The 15246-nt window shown below is 35.8% G+C and overlaps 1 long non-coding RNA gene across 1 annotated transcript; it reads right to left on the reverse strand.

Moving 5' to 3' along the window:
* Positions 1–11515: 11515 nt before the first annotated feature.
* LOC132295490 (uncharacterized) lies at positions 11516–14703 on the reverse strand. The gene is made up of 2 exons (XR_009478500.1): positions 14088–14703; positions 11516–12176 (listed from the first exon to the last, which is right to left on the reverse strand). It is a non-coding gene; the product is annotated as an uncharacterized LOC132295490 (long non-coding RNA).
* Positions 14704–15246: the final 543 nt, after the last annotated feature.

Genomic DNA, 15246 nt, shown 5'->3' on the forward strand with positions numbered 1-15246 from the left:
TAACTAGGGAGAGAGTTAGAAAAGCTTACAAAGGGTCCTTAAGCAACTCCAAATTATTTTTCAATTTTTTTTTGCCTTGCTTTGCTTTGTAAATTGTTTATATTTTTAGCTTTTTATGCTTTTGATTTACATAGCTTAGCTTGCTCCTTTGCTTTAGAATCATTTTGCTTCACTTCCCTTGGCTCAATGCACCTAGCCAATGAAGAACAAACATAATAAGTAACCAAAATGAAATAAAATAAAGACAAGATCAAAAGAGTACTAATTCCTAATTGATTCCCAAAATACGACGGTGTCATTCCCCGGCAGCGGCGCTAAAACTTGGTGTGTACCGTCGTTGAACACTTAGTTGCACAAAAGTATGATAATGTGTGGCTAAGTTTGAATTTATAGAATGCCATTACCACTACTAACTATTAATGTAGCTAGAGTAAGTAGGTATCGTCCCAAGGGAAAGGAAGCGTATTCTTGTTTGGAAATCAATGTTGGATTAGTAGATCGAATGATCAAAAGATGATTGGTTGAATTATACTATGATTTAAAATAAACAAATGCAATATAAAATAACTAAAGCAATATGAGGTGTATAGAATATGAGAGAGGATTCTTAGGACATAGAGTTCAACACTAAGCATAACCTTCCTAGACATTCAATATTTAATGGATTAGGGGATTATATGTTGTAAATGAAAGTGTATGCCATTAATTGAATTATCAAGCATGGATTGCAAAGTAAGCATACATTGTCTAGCCAATTTAGTGAATAATACAACATATCAAATTAAGTCATTAATCCTTCCATAAGTGTAATGACCCGGCCATTTTCCTTCCTTTCCTTTTCTTAGATTTTCACGGATATTTTTTTTCCGTTGATCTTTTCCTTTCTAAGTTCAGTTTCTCGTCACTTAGTGTCATCCTGAGTGCTCGGGAATGGTTTCCGAGACTCTTTTCCTTGGATTGACGACTTCCTTTGAGGACCGAGTCATTTTCATATTTTCACTTTTGTGACACTATTCACTTTCGTCTTTTTCTCGGTTGTCACTTTGTTGGCATAGCCTCACTTTTTGTGTTCGGATTCGATTCCAGTTTTGCATGCATCCACGATATTTAAATTCTATACTATATGTATTTCACTTTTGTAGAAAAACATGCTAAGTGCTTACTTTTCTTTTAAAGGGTATAGATGCATGACTTTTTTTGTAATTTTCTAAACTTTAGGGTTTTTTGTGTAATTACTGTAAAGTAATTATTTTTCATCTTAGGGACTCTTTTGCAATTTAATTTGGAAGATATTTTCAAAAAGGATTTTTTTGCAATTTCCGGAAAGTGTGACAAGTGTCACACTCTCATTGGTCCACTTGTTGTGATGTGTGTGGAAACACTTTGAGGCCTTGGATGAGGACATGTGGAGGGTGGAGATTTAACCACTTGTTGGCCTAGGATTGGTGCACTTATTGGCTTGGATGATTGACAAGTGTAGGCTTGAGATTTAGCCTAGGATGGAGCCTTGGATTTGTGATAAGTGTAGGCTCACAATTTGATCTTGCATTAGTGTGTGTGTGAGAGGTAGTGTAAGAGCACATAGTGAGTGGAGGATCTCTATCCCCTCCACTCACATTTCATCTTCATCATTTTTCATTTCCTCCCTCTTTTGTAAAGAAAACCCTAGCCTCCATGGATGGAGCCTAAAGTCTTAAGCTTTGACCTTGATTTTTGAGAGCCTTCCATTAATTTCGAAGTTTGAACTTGGGAATACATTTTGTTCCCCTCATCTTCCTCTTCATAACCCTAGAAGGGTTTGCCATTTTGTGTTGATTTTGCCTTGGATTCTAGAGAGACACTTCTCTAGTGAGGTAGGGAATGTTATAGGGTTATATGTTTGTTGTCTTGCATGTTTTTGATGCTTATACTACTTGTATGCATGTAGTGTATTAATTTGAGAAATTATGATTAATGGTAGTTTGCTTATAACTCATTTTAGACTTGGTAAATGGCATGGCCATGAGTTGATCTTTGATATATATTAATTTGGGTTGATTTAGATGAGTTTTCAAATCTAGAGATTAAATGAATTTAATTTGGTTTAAATTCTAGTAAATTGTGTTTTGTTTGTAATCCATCTTAGACTAGATATATGGTATGACCATGACTTAGTGCTTGATATAAATTAATTTGAGATCATTTGGACAACTTTTAATTGATTTAAATTAATTAAATTATATTTGATGATATCTTGCTTATCTTGCACTTTTGATTTGATATATGTAAAGACCATGATATGTTGCTTAACATATATTAATTTGAGGTTATTTGAAATCTAGAGAATTTAATCACCTTATTTAATTAAATTCTATCTAATGGCTCCATGGATCTATTGGTATTTTAGAAGTTGTTTCTATATTCAAATCATGGACTTGAACTTGTTATGTATTCACTTGATTGTGTTTTGAGCATTGGACAACTTTGTTGTTATATTTATATTCATGAGAACATGTTTTCTTTATAGAATATATTGATGCCATGTGTAGCGAATTGCACACCTTGTAATTGACATTATGTATATCATTTTAGAATTGAAACTCTAAGGCATGGATTGTGTGGTTTCAACCTACTTGTGCATGGAAGGTGTTTTCATGCATTATATAAGTTATGTATAAGTTGTGAACTTATTTGGTTTAATTTTGGAATCTTGGAACATTGTTGAGTTGAGATGGCTAGGGTTTGGCTCTAGTACGGGGACGTGAGTACTCTAAGTCATTGAGATAGTGCGCACTTAGGGTGATCTTCCCTGCGGGTTAGTGCCCGGAATAACCGTTGAGGTCTCGGCACCGAGCTTAGATGTCCAAGTCTTCCACTATTTGTTTTCGCATTCAATTCCAAGTTAACAATCATGTTTATATTGTAACTTGTGGTTTTGGTTATTGGCGATTTTGATGTTGTTAAGTACATCCATGTTTATGATTTTAATGAATCATTTTGATGCTGTTAAGTACATCCATACTAAATTGATATATTTAGTTGATTTCACACTTTTAGATTTCTAGTTGATAACCTAGAGAACCTATGTCTTGATGTGTGGTATTAGATATCCTAATTATGCTAAATTGTTATATTTAGTTGATGTTGCATTTTAGACTTCAAGTTGATTACCTTGAGAATCTATATGTTGTTGCTTTATGTAAGCATGCTCCTATGTTGTTGCTTTGTGTAAGCATGACCCTATGTTGCTAAAATTGCATGAATGAGGTAATTGATGCTAGAAATGATCTTAGGTAGCTAGGATGCTCCTTGAGTCTTACCTTTGACATAGACGTTAGGTGGAATGAACCACAATAATTAAATCATGCAAACTTGTAAAACGTAGGTCGATGCATGCTCATTTCCTACGAGTAGCTTTATGTTACTCACCCCTACGATACTGAGGCATATTTCAGGTACAGGAATTAAAGTTGAGACTCCTATTATGCTTAGATGACTTGTGGACTTGAAGACTTCCTTTTTTGTGAAGGTTGGCTTGGAATGCCAATTGTAGTCCTTTTTGTCAAATGTGTATATTTGATTCCATTTATGTAATGTGTACATGAGTGCACTCCTTACAATGTATTTGACATGTATGAGATGAGGCCGGAGGCCAATGACATGTATTTGTATTCTATGTAGTTTTGACTTCATGAAATATTATGAAAATGTTGAAAAATGTTAAGTTATTGTCTCACTATGTTTGCATCAGGTGTGGGAATTCCGTTTTGCTTCTTCCGTAGGATCTCATTAATCATGCATGAAGTGTGGCCAATGGCCAAACGGTAATTTCCAATCATTTGCTAATTTTGGTTTTCAAAATTTCCATTTCAAATTCATTTTCTCCTTTTTGGCCGTCGGGGGGTCGGATTTTGCATCGGTCATTTTCGGGAGCCGCGGACCATTTCTGCGCGCTCAAAATCACTTATTACGTTTGCGTGCATATTCGTTTCAGCCTAGAAGTGCATTTGGGGTCAAAAGTATGTTTGGTGCAAACTTACATTTTTTGCCGTTTTGAGCCTAAACTGAGCATAAGGGCATTTTGGGGTTTTCGCTTGAAAAATAAAATTTTCTTTTGGCATGGTTGGCTAGAAAACATGATTTTGAGGGTAGTTTCTTCTTTGTGTTTTTCTCAAAAAGGCCCAAAAAGTCCTCAAAATTGCATTTCAAATCAGCATTTCAAGAGCAGTCTACAAGAGTTCGAGCGCTCTAAATGAGGAGTTCAAGCGCTCAAACTTTGGGCAGATTTCTTAGGGCAATTTTTGAGCACTTGAAGTCCTTGTTCAAGCGCTCGAAGTACTGTTCACGGGTGTGTGTGTCTTGGTTCAGGACTGCACCTCCGACTTCAAATCATCATAACTTCTTCGTTTTAACTCCGAATTGGTCCGTTCTTGAGTCTAAATTGATTGCGTCGAAATAAGCTTTCCAATGGTACTAATTAGAGCTTCATATTCTTCTTTTGGCTCAAGTTATTCAAGTTTTAGTAAGGTAGTGTCTGTTTTTGGTTCGAACCGGGATAGGGTTTCCTTTCCTTCGACTTCAGAACTTGATATCTTTGTCGTCCGAACTCCGAATCAAGTGATTCTTAAGTCTATCTTTATTAATTTTTCGTTGTCTTTCCAATGGTGTGCACGGTGGCACCCATTTTAGTGTGGAATGACCATTTTGCCCTTAGGTTCATTCTTATCCGTTTTTGATACGTTGCTTCCGCATTTTCTTCCTTTGGGTTTCGTGACCTCATTAAGGGTAACATTGGTGTCTTAGAGGGGTGTTGTATCTCTAGAGACCATTGTTCTATCTTTTACTTCCGCATTTTGGATCCGTTTCGGGTCATCACAGGACATACTGGGTTGCAAAATCCTGGGTCGTCACAATATTTCCACAATTAATACACACTCATCAAATTAGAGAAATATACTATTTGCATTCATAAGTATGGAACATCAAATAACAAGCATGGATTGTCCACCTATCTATGAAAGTAAGGCAACTACACTACAACTAAGCTAGTGACATGGAAATTAAACTAAGGAGGTGGCACAATCCATCAAGAAATGAGCATGAACTATTAAACAAACCACAAGAGTATTCTATTAAAGCACCATGTCTTGATCATCACTAGATTCATAATATTAATATACATAGACATGCATCAATGTCACAAAATTTAGAAATAAACACATGAACATTCATTCTAGCATACATAGACATTTGGATAGAATTAAATAATCAATTAGAAGTATTAAACTACACAAATCATTGTAGAAACAAAATATATATATATAAGATGTCAAGACAATAATTACAACACAAATCCCCATTAATTACATAACATCAAAGTTTAGGAGGCATGCTTAGGGCTATCTCTAGCCCCAAGAGAATGGTTTAGCCACTCATTGGTGTTGTCATCCAACCCTCAAGGGCTATCTCCATGGTAGATATCATCCTCCTCCTCTTGAGTTCTTGGTAGAAACCCTAGATGAGTGGAATAACTTTTCCAAAATGTGTATTTCTCTCTCTAATCTCTAGCTTCTTGCTAAAACTAATCAACCTCAATATTGTATATCTACTCAAAATAGCCAAAATCCTTATATTGGTAGCTCAAATGTCACACACAATAGTCAGACCTCATGCACTAGGACCTCCAAATGATTGCACCACGAGCACACCTTTTAGTTGGCTGGGACTCTGTTTTTCACGCACTTAAGGCAGTTCAATCGATCACAAGGTTACTTGGATCGATTGAACTATGGCAGTGCACTTTTTGGATAATGACAAGGCTGAGATATTTTTGAAATATTTTTAGGAAAAAGACAAAAGTGGTAGGTGGGGATAAGATTAAAAGTGTTTGATCGATCGAAAGAAAGGTTGGATAGATCGAAAGAAAAATTTCCTGAAGATAAGGACAAAAGGCTTGATCCATCATGGCATGGTTGGAACGGTCACAGTGCGATCGATCGGAGCTTGATTCGATCGATCGAAGAAGGCTTCTTCACCACTTTTTTTTTCCACTTTGCTCCTTTCTTCCACTAAGCTTGAGATTGCTTCTTTAAATGCTCTAATTCTGCTGAATTAACTTATTTTGGGGATAAGTGCCTGAAAAGGGAAATAACATGAAATTAGATTAAAACAAAAAAATAATATTAAATAAAGTTCTAGAACATTCAAGCTTAAGGGGTTTAAATGCGCACTTTTCAGTGCTTATCAGAAACAGACTTGACCTAGAAAGGAGTGATTTTCTCTCACCGTTGTAGGTGGAGACAATTCTAAAATTAGCTCAATTTTGTCTTTATTAACTTCTATTCCTCTTTTAGAAATGACATGTCTAAGCAAGATTCCTTCTTGAACCATGAAATGGCTTTTTTCCCAACTTAACACGAGATTAGTCTCATGACATCTTTGAAGCACTTTTAAGCGATTTTGGATACACGAATCAAAAGAGGACCCAAAAATTGAGAAGTCATCCATGAAGACTTCTAAATAATTCTCCACCATATCCGAAAAAATTGACATCATACACCTTTGGAAAGTAGCAAGAGCATTGCACAATCCAAAAGGCATCAGTCGATAAGTAAATGTACCGAAGGGACATGTGAAGGTGGTCTTTTCTTGGTCCAATGGGTTTAAGGCCACTTAATTGTACCCCAAGTAACCATCTAGGAAGCAATAATATTGTTGCCCTGCCAATCTTTTTAAGATTTGATTAATGAAAGGTAATGGGAAATGGTCCTTCCTAATGGCAGAATTCAGTTTTCGGTAATCTATGCATATACGCCACGAAGTGGCGGTGCGTTTCGAGATGAAATCACCCTTAGCATTTTCAACAACTGTAATTCCCGACTTTTTAAGAACCACTTGAGTTGGACTAATCCACTTGGAATCAGAGATAGGATAAATGATTCCTGCATCTAGAAGTTTCACAACCTCTTTCATGATAACTTCCTTCATATTAGGGTTTAATCTCCTTTGAGCATCCCTAGATGGCCTTTCATCCTCTTCTATGTGTATGCGATGCATCTAAATAGAAGGGTCAATGCCTTTTAGGTCAGTTACACTCTATCCAATGGCTTCTTTGTTAGCTTTAAGCACTTCCAAAAGATCATTCTCTTAGGCATCTTCAAGATTTGAAGCAATGATGACCGGAAGAGTTTCTTTTGGGCCTAAGAAGGCGTATTTAAGATTAGATGGAAGAGGCTGAAGCTCAAGAGTAGGAGGAGAGATGAGAAAAGGAACTGGTGGAGTACTAGAGAGTGAAGGAATATGTTATTTCTTGCTTTTCCAAGATGGGAAATCCAAAATGGCCATAGAGTCCATCAAAGCATTCACCTCACTTATGGATCCTTCTGTGTCAAAACCACAACTTTCAAACATTTCACAAATGAACGCCTTAAGAGGGTCCTTAGAGAGAATAGAGGGAAGATTCTCCTCTATGGTTTCATCCAAGATAGCCACTAGGAAACACTCATCTTCATATATAGGATGTTGATTTGCATTGAATACATTAAGCTTAACCATTATGTTGCCAAAAGAGATGTCCATAATGCCGGATCAACAATTAATGGTGGCATTGTTAGTGGCAAGGAATGGTCTTCCTAGGATGACTGGAATGTGATTGGTAAGATTAGGGACTGGTTTAGTATCAAGTACCACAAAATCAACCGGGAAATAAAACTTATCAACCTTAATTAGAATGTCCTCAACAATTCCCCTCGGTTTCTTAATTGATCTATCGGCTAGTTGGATTACTACCGATGTTGGCTTCAAGTACCCTAATCCTAATTGCAAGTAAATAGAGTATGAAATGAGATAATACTTGCACCTAAATCAAGGAGAGCTCTATGAACCTCTTGGTTTCCAATAACAAGAGAAATGGTCGGAGCACCCGGATCCTTGAGCTTAGAAGGAGTGTTAAAAAGAAGAATGGAACTCACGTGTTCAGTTAGCACTTTCTTAAGGTCCTTTCCTTTGTTTTTCCTCTTTTGAGTGCACAAGTCCTTCAAGAACTTTGCATGTGGTGGAATTTGCCTAATTGCATCTAGAAGAGGAAGATTAATTTTCACTTGTTTAAACACTTCCATCATGTCATGAATTTTTCCTTCTTGTCTCCCAAATGATGAAGTCTTTCTTAATGCTTGAGGAAATGGAGCTTTTGGCTCATAAGGCTTCTCTAATTGGGAAAATGATGATGAAGATGATAGAATGGCCTTTTTGGAACCACTAATATCCAAGGAAGTAGAAATAGGATTTGGTATGGGACGGATGCGACCACTTGGCTGTATCAGTTCACTATCCTCCTTAAGTACCTCTACCTTATTATCCATATTCCTACCACTCCTTAAGGTAGTAAATGCTTGAACTTGCTCATTTCCAGAAAATCCCGATGAAGGACTTGCTTGCGCCAAAAATTGCCCCTTAAGATTGGTCTCAGTTTGACTAAGAAACTTACCTTTCGCTCTCACATTTAAAGAATTAGCTAATTGCCTAATTTAAGCTTCAAGCTTTGCAACTGATTGAGACTGAGAATGAAATAATTGATTATCTTTTCGAAGATCACCCAAAGCTTCCAAGACATTGTCTTCAAAAATGAGACTCTTAGGAGGCGCTTGATTTCAATTAGAGTAAGATTGAGAATTTGATACTTGAGGATGAGAGTAGGATTGAGAATTTGATGCTTGAGGATGAGAATATCGATTCACATTTTGAGGATAGAATGAAGGACGGTAACCTTGAGAATTCTGATTTTGGAGATGTGGGGGAACATACTTTGCTTGGTAACCTTGAGTTTAAGGAGGGTTTGCACCATCTCCTTGATTTTTCCATGTAAAGTTTGGATGATTCTTCCACCCCAGATTGTAAGTATTGGAATAAGGGTTATTCCCTTGATGAATGAAAGTGGCATTTAGTTCTTGAGACTCATTTGGTATGATTTGTCCAAGAGGGCAATTTGAAGTATGGTGAGTGTAACTAGAATAAGTCATACACATTTCATTGGAATAATGAGAATAAGATTAAATTATCGGACCTTGATTCAAAAGGAATTTATCAAACTTTTGAGTAAGATTTTTTACCTCGGCGGCAATTTTCATAGAAGTATCTATTTGATATAGAGCTTTCTTTCCTCCCACATGTGCTAGGCGACCCCCCCTAGAAGATGAAGATCTATGTATTGAGTTTTCATTCATTTTTTTGAAAAGATGCCAAATTTCATCCTCATTTATTTCTATGTAGCTGCCTCCACATGAAGCATCAATAATGCCCTTATTGGCATCGGATAAACTTAAAAAGAAACATTGAACTAATTGCCACTTAGGAATATCATGATGCGGACACTTCCGTAGCAAATCATTCAAACGTTCCATACTTCATGAAGGGGTTCTCCTCCTTCTTGTGCAAACTCACGAATAAACATTCTCATGGAATTGGTTTGACTCACGGGGTAGTACTTCTTTAGGAACCCTTGTTGCAATTATATCCAAGAAGTGATTGTATTTGGCCCTAAGTTGTTAAACCAATATTTAGCTTTATCCCGAAGAGTGAAAGGGAAAAACTTCATTTTAAGGACTTCTTCCGGCACATCCATGATTTTCACGGTGGAACAAACTTCCAAGAACTCATCTAAATGTTTATAAGGCTCTTCATTGCTCAACCCATAGAAAAGGGGGCACATGTTAATGGTGGAAGCCTTAATCTCATAATGATGAGCACGAAAATTTGGTAATTAAATGCAAGTGGGTGCATTATATTGATTTGGAGTGTAACAATCCCTAAGGACCATTGGAGGATTGAGAGGAGGATATGCCATTTGACTTTGATGAGGGTATGCCATTTGAACATATTGATGTTGTTACTCACCAATTGGGGGAACAACATTTGGCCTTGGCATCCCTAGATTAGGTTGATGCACAACATGATTGATTAGTCTTGGAATTCCCAAGGGTGGATGCACACCTTGGGATTCCACATCGTGAAGTTGTGGGTGGTACACACCTTGGTGATTCACATGACCAAGATCTTTAATTGGATCTTCAATTGGGTTTTCCATTAAAGGTGATGGAAGATTAAAATTTGAAAGATTAGGATGACTATCCCTAGTACTACTTCTTAAATGCCAAAGGGAAACTTCGAGATTTTGATTTACAGGAGTAAAAGGATGACTAAGTGATCTACGACCATGCATGCACTAGAATACGTCAAAATACCAACACAACAATTTTCAACCTCCACACGGGTGTACCACCAAGGTGTTCCCAAATGGAGGCTTACAATTTTCAACACAACAATGTTCCCAAACTCCTCAAAAATATCAATGCACTAAAACAAATAAAAACCTCCACACGGGTTGATGCCTTCTTCATGAAGGTATGCTTGGACTTAAAAATAAAATAATTCAATTTAAGCCTCCATTTGGGCTGTCTAAAACATACAAGATAGTAAACAATTAAATTTCAAGAATTTAAAGAACTTATAAATGGTCCTTAAGCAACTTTAAAAAAAAAAATTATTTTTTATTATTTCTAGGTCCAGCATTTGCTTCACTTTGCTTCAAGTACCTAATTGACAAGTATCAAGTGAACAAATCAAAAAATAAAATGACTTTAAAGTAAACAATCAACAAAAAACTAATGTCTAATTCAATTCTTTAAATCGTTAGTTCCTCGACAACGGCGCCAAAACTATGATGCGACTGAGCCTGTGCACAAATTAATGCACAACACTTTAGGTTTAGAAATAATGTAAAGTGGGCATCATATTTTATATTTTTAAAACCATTAAACACTTATACTATGGAGTATGAAGCGAGAAGGGATCGTCCCAAGAGATCTAAACAAATATTAGTTTTTAGAATTGAATTATACTTTAGTGCTTATGTGATTGCTAGAGAAACGTTTGTTTTGTGATTATAAATAATTTTAATCTAAATAATTGTAATAAAATAATAGAGTTTAAAAGTTAGGAAAGAGACTTAGGGTGTAGGATTCACCACTAAGTACATTCCCTAACTCACTAACTTTTAAGTAATTGGGGAAATAATAATATGTAATTCTAATGTAGCTAACGCTTGCAAGGAAAAGTATGAATCATCAATTTCAAGCTTGAATTCCCTACTTACTGACAATTAAACTAAATGTAGTACAATGCACCAATTCAAAGCATGACTCATCAATTCAAGTTACAATTTTAACATACATCAATCAAGAGGGTAATGCAATTGTGACAGAAAGTATAGAATTCAAGCACAAGTATGGATGGTCTACTTACATAATAATTAAATTACAATTAAACTAATTAAACTAATTAAACATGAACTTAAAACTAATTAGATAATAAATTACCCTAAACATGTAATGCCATCCATCAAGTAAAAGTATTTTCCATCAATTTGAAACACAATTACAACTAATCATCACAATGCATAGACATCACAAGAATTAATTAACAAAGAATTCAAGTGTAAAGTTTGTTTATCAATCAACAACACATAAGACAACATGAGATTAATACAAATAAAAAATTGGAAGAATTTAATCATGTTATTCAAGCCTATACATCAATTACATAAATTACTCCCTAAAAAGTAAGAAAGAAAGAGAGAATAGGTTACATGTTTAGGGTGTATCCAACCCTAAGTAGAAGAATTTGCTACTCATGATTAACAGATTCGAAGATAGAACAATCTCCATCCTTTGATTCATTATCTCTGAGCTTTTTCTTCCAAACCCTAGCCTATTCTTCTGTTTCTCTGCTTTTGCGTGTTTTTTCAGAGAGAACGTAATATTGATACAGAAAAATTAAACTTAATTATAAAAAACAAAAACTAACCACTAAATAAAGGTCCTATTTTCCCTTTAATACAAAACCTAATAAAGCCCATCGGTTACAAAAACAAGCCCAAAAGATAAAATCCCATAGCCATCAAAATAGGTCAAACCCGTAACTTAAATTGCAACATGGCATTCGGACGCAGCTTTTAGCATCCGGACGCAGATTTTGTCGTCCGAACGCAGTGTATAAAAGACTTGTGTTCAGACGCGAGGAATGGCGTCTGGATGTGATGCACTGCTGCATCCTTGCTTCCTTCTGAATGTTGTCCCCTATGCTCTGGCTTGACTTCAAAAGGCCTTAATGGACCGTTGTTGGCTCATTTTTACTTTATTGCCCTGAAATACACATAAACATAAATTAGGACTAAAACATGAAAGTAAAATAGGTGTAAGGACTGAAATATCTTAACTTAGGTACTGAAATGTGTAATATTTAAACACTTATCAACTAGCTCAACAGTATACTCACAGCACTCTCCCTATCCTAAGCAACCATGCTTAGACTCAATAAGCTCTCAATAGCTTAAACACCAATGGGATGAGGTATCAATTCCCCACTACCATTTACAAAGAGGTGTCAACACACCAAATTCAGTTTACTTCAACTGCACCACAAGATAAGATAAAATACTCAGCTCAAAGTAACACAATGAGAAACCCTAGCTTTCACTTCACTGCAACAAGAGGATATAACAATTAAATCACAATGCAGTTTCACTTTGTACTCAAACCAAGTTCCCACAGCCTTGTCTCAGCCAAATACACTTGCTTGAATGATATTCTCAAATGAATAAACAAGATAACAAAATATCAGCTCCTAAAGGCAAAAACCCTAACACCAAACGTATAGAGGTCACTTTACACTACAACTTCAGAATCAACCTGCACTTGTCACATAAAGCCTTGATACCTTCAAATAACCTTGCTTAATAGAGTAAAACAGTTAACAGAGCAAGGTATATCAATCTCAGTTCACACAAGACTTGAAGCAATGCAAGCCCTAGCTTTTAGCTCTTAAAGGTAAATTTGTAAAATAGCTGTAGTATCAATTCAAACTTGCTGTACCAGCCTTTAATAGATAAATTATACTTGCATAGATGTTAAGATCAAAAAAAACAACAAGGTATAGCTTTATAATCTCTGTTAGACACAAAACCTCAATAAACACTAGCTTACAAGCTTTCAAGGGTGTTTATGTAATATAGCTTCAACTGGGGCTCATCCTTCACTTTCACAAACTTATATAGGTAGGATATACTTGCTTGAGAGATAAACACAGTTGGATAAGCAAGGTATAACAATATAAAACCACTACAACCTTGATTTCTATAAAACCCCAAAACTAAACCTCTCAAGGGTAAGATGGTAATTCAGCCTCTAGGACCACCCTAAGCAATACTCCCCCAGCCTTCATTAGGCTAAATGCACTTGCTTAGATGATAGTTAACAAAAGAATAGCAAGATATCAACTATGAGTGCTTACTTCAATAATTTTAGTTTTTCAACATTAGCTCCCAGCATATACCAAACACAGTTTTATAATGATTCAAATTTCGAACAACCAAAAGTTCCCTCTGCTTTAAAATAATGTATTACACTTAGTTTGTAGCAGGGATAAGTTATATCAACAAGAACACACCACAGCAGCTCATAAAACAACAAGCAAATAGCTGACAACAGATGTATTTGTTACACTTAAACTTTCTGGTGAAAGGGGGGCAAATCTGTAATTTTGAGTTTAGACCTTCTTGATTTCAGTCTTCATAGTTTCCATTTAACAATTAACTCTTTCTCAAAAATCTACTTCAAGTTTATAGCAAGATGTTATCCATATATAGCACAAAATTAGTCACTTAACAATATTCTACAGCAACACTGTTCTTAAGGACAAAATTATAATTTTGCAGTAGCACAGCTCAATTCTTGGTTCTCTCAGTCATATATGATCAAAATATGTATGCTCGAATGAAGATATTAGCACCTACTCACAGGTATTGCATTCACAGCTCACACACACAGTAGCCCTTTAAGCCTAAAACCCTAGGTTGTGAGGTTTATGAAGTCAAAACAGTAACAAGCCAATTTTCTGGTTTAGAGTCAACTTCAAAAGCTTCTAATTCTTAATACAATCATGCTCAGATGATGTACGAGCATAGTATAGCAATATTATATGATGATAAACTCAGTTCCAGAAGTATAAACCAGAAAACAAACTAAATTGAAGGTTTGAGATGTGAGAATTGATACCAGCTTGATTTTGGTTGTGTAGATGCCTACTGCAGGTGTGAAAACCCCAAACAAACTTGCTTAAACCATGCTTAGACCCCAGAAGCAGCCACAACTATTTTTTAACCTCCAAGCCTCCTTTTTGCACTAGAAATCTGCAACATGTAACCTTTACTAAATCTGCACCTTCTTCATGATGATATCAGAGATTAAATGCTGCTTAAATCAGCAATGAATCTCTCTGAAATTACTAAAACTTTAAGCTTTCGAGACCATTTTCAATTTCAGCTCAAAAGTTCATTATAGGCTATCTTAGGTGCACACAACTGCTGCTACTGCTATAACAACACTTTTATACTCTCATTTTGCTGCCCTAGTATGGATAAGTATATTCCCTCATTAGCCAACCATAGATAGGGAAATATGCTGACATTAAATATCACGAATGGACCAATATGCCCCTTGTACAGCCCTAACTTTACATAGCTAAACACCTTTTTATGTAGCTTTAAAGGGTCAATATACATTGCTGATATAAGCTGCCAAATAATTGCATTTCTGTCATTAGCCTCTCACACTAGGACCACAGTGCACGTGGCACAATGTTGTGAGTCCTTCATTGCACCAAAAATATCGATGTACTACCAAAAATGCCCTGTCAGCAGCGTTGTATTTGTTGCCACCTGTGTGTGTGAATATATACCATATAATAAACACTGTGATGTAGTATAGCACCTTAGGAAGATCAATTTCATTGACACACATGTGTAATGACTGAAATGCCCCTCTGACAAATACCAATATAGAATGAGTCCCCTTCACACTTTTGAGATTTATTTGACATTAATAGAGCAAACCTCAACCAACAGCTGGCTCCGCCCCCTAGATGTGGATATAAATTTTGTACCCAGCATCGTTGCAACATGTTTGTATATATATGCCTAAGCAACACAACTTTTTTAGCTTTGGTCTCCTTCCGCAACTCCTACTTAAATAAATGTACTCATATAACAAACTTAGTGACAAAGACAAGTCGAAAAGATCTAGCGACAAAAAAAGAATAGTATTTAAATTTATCTCTAAATAATAGCCGTTAATTTAATTATTTTATTTTTACCAATTTCAGAAATAGAATTGGTCCTGGACAAAATACGCCCATAATTTCTTTGGACCACAAGTT

Source organism: Cornus florida, unplaced genomic scaffold (genome assembly GCF_030987335.1).
Source record: "Cornus florida cultivar Cherokee Brave unplaced genomic scaffold, ASM3098733v1 CherokeeBrave_3.0.0_Hap2_Chr02, whole genome shotgun sequence".
Classification (NCBI taxonomy): Eukaryota; Viridiplantae; Streptophyta; class Magnoliopsida; order Cornales; family Cornaceae; genus Cornus; species Cornus florida.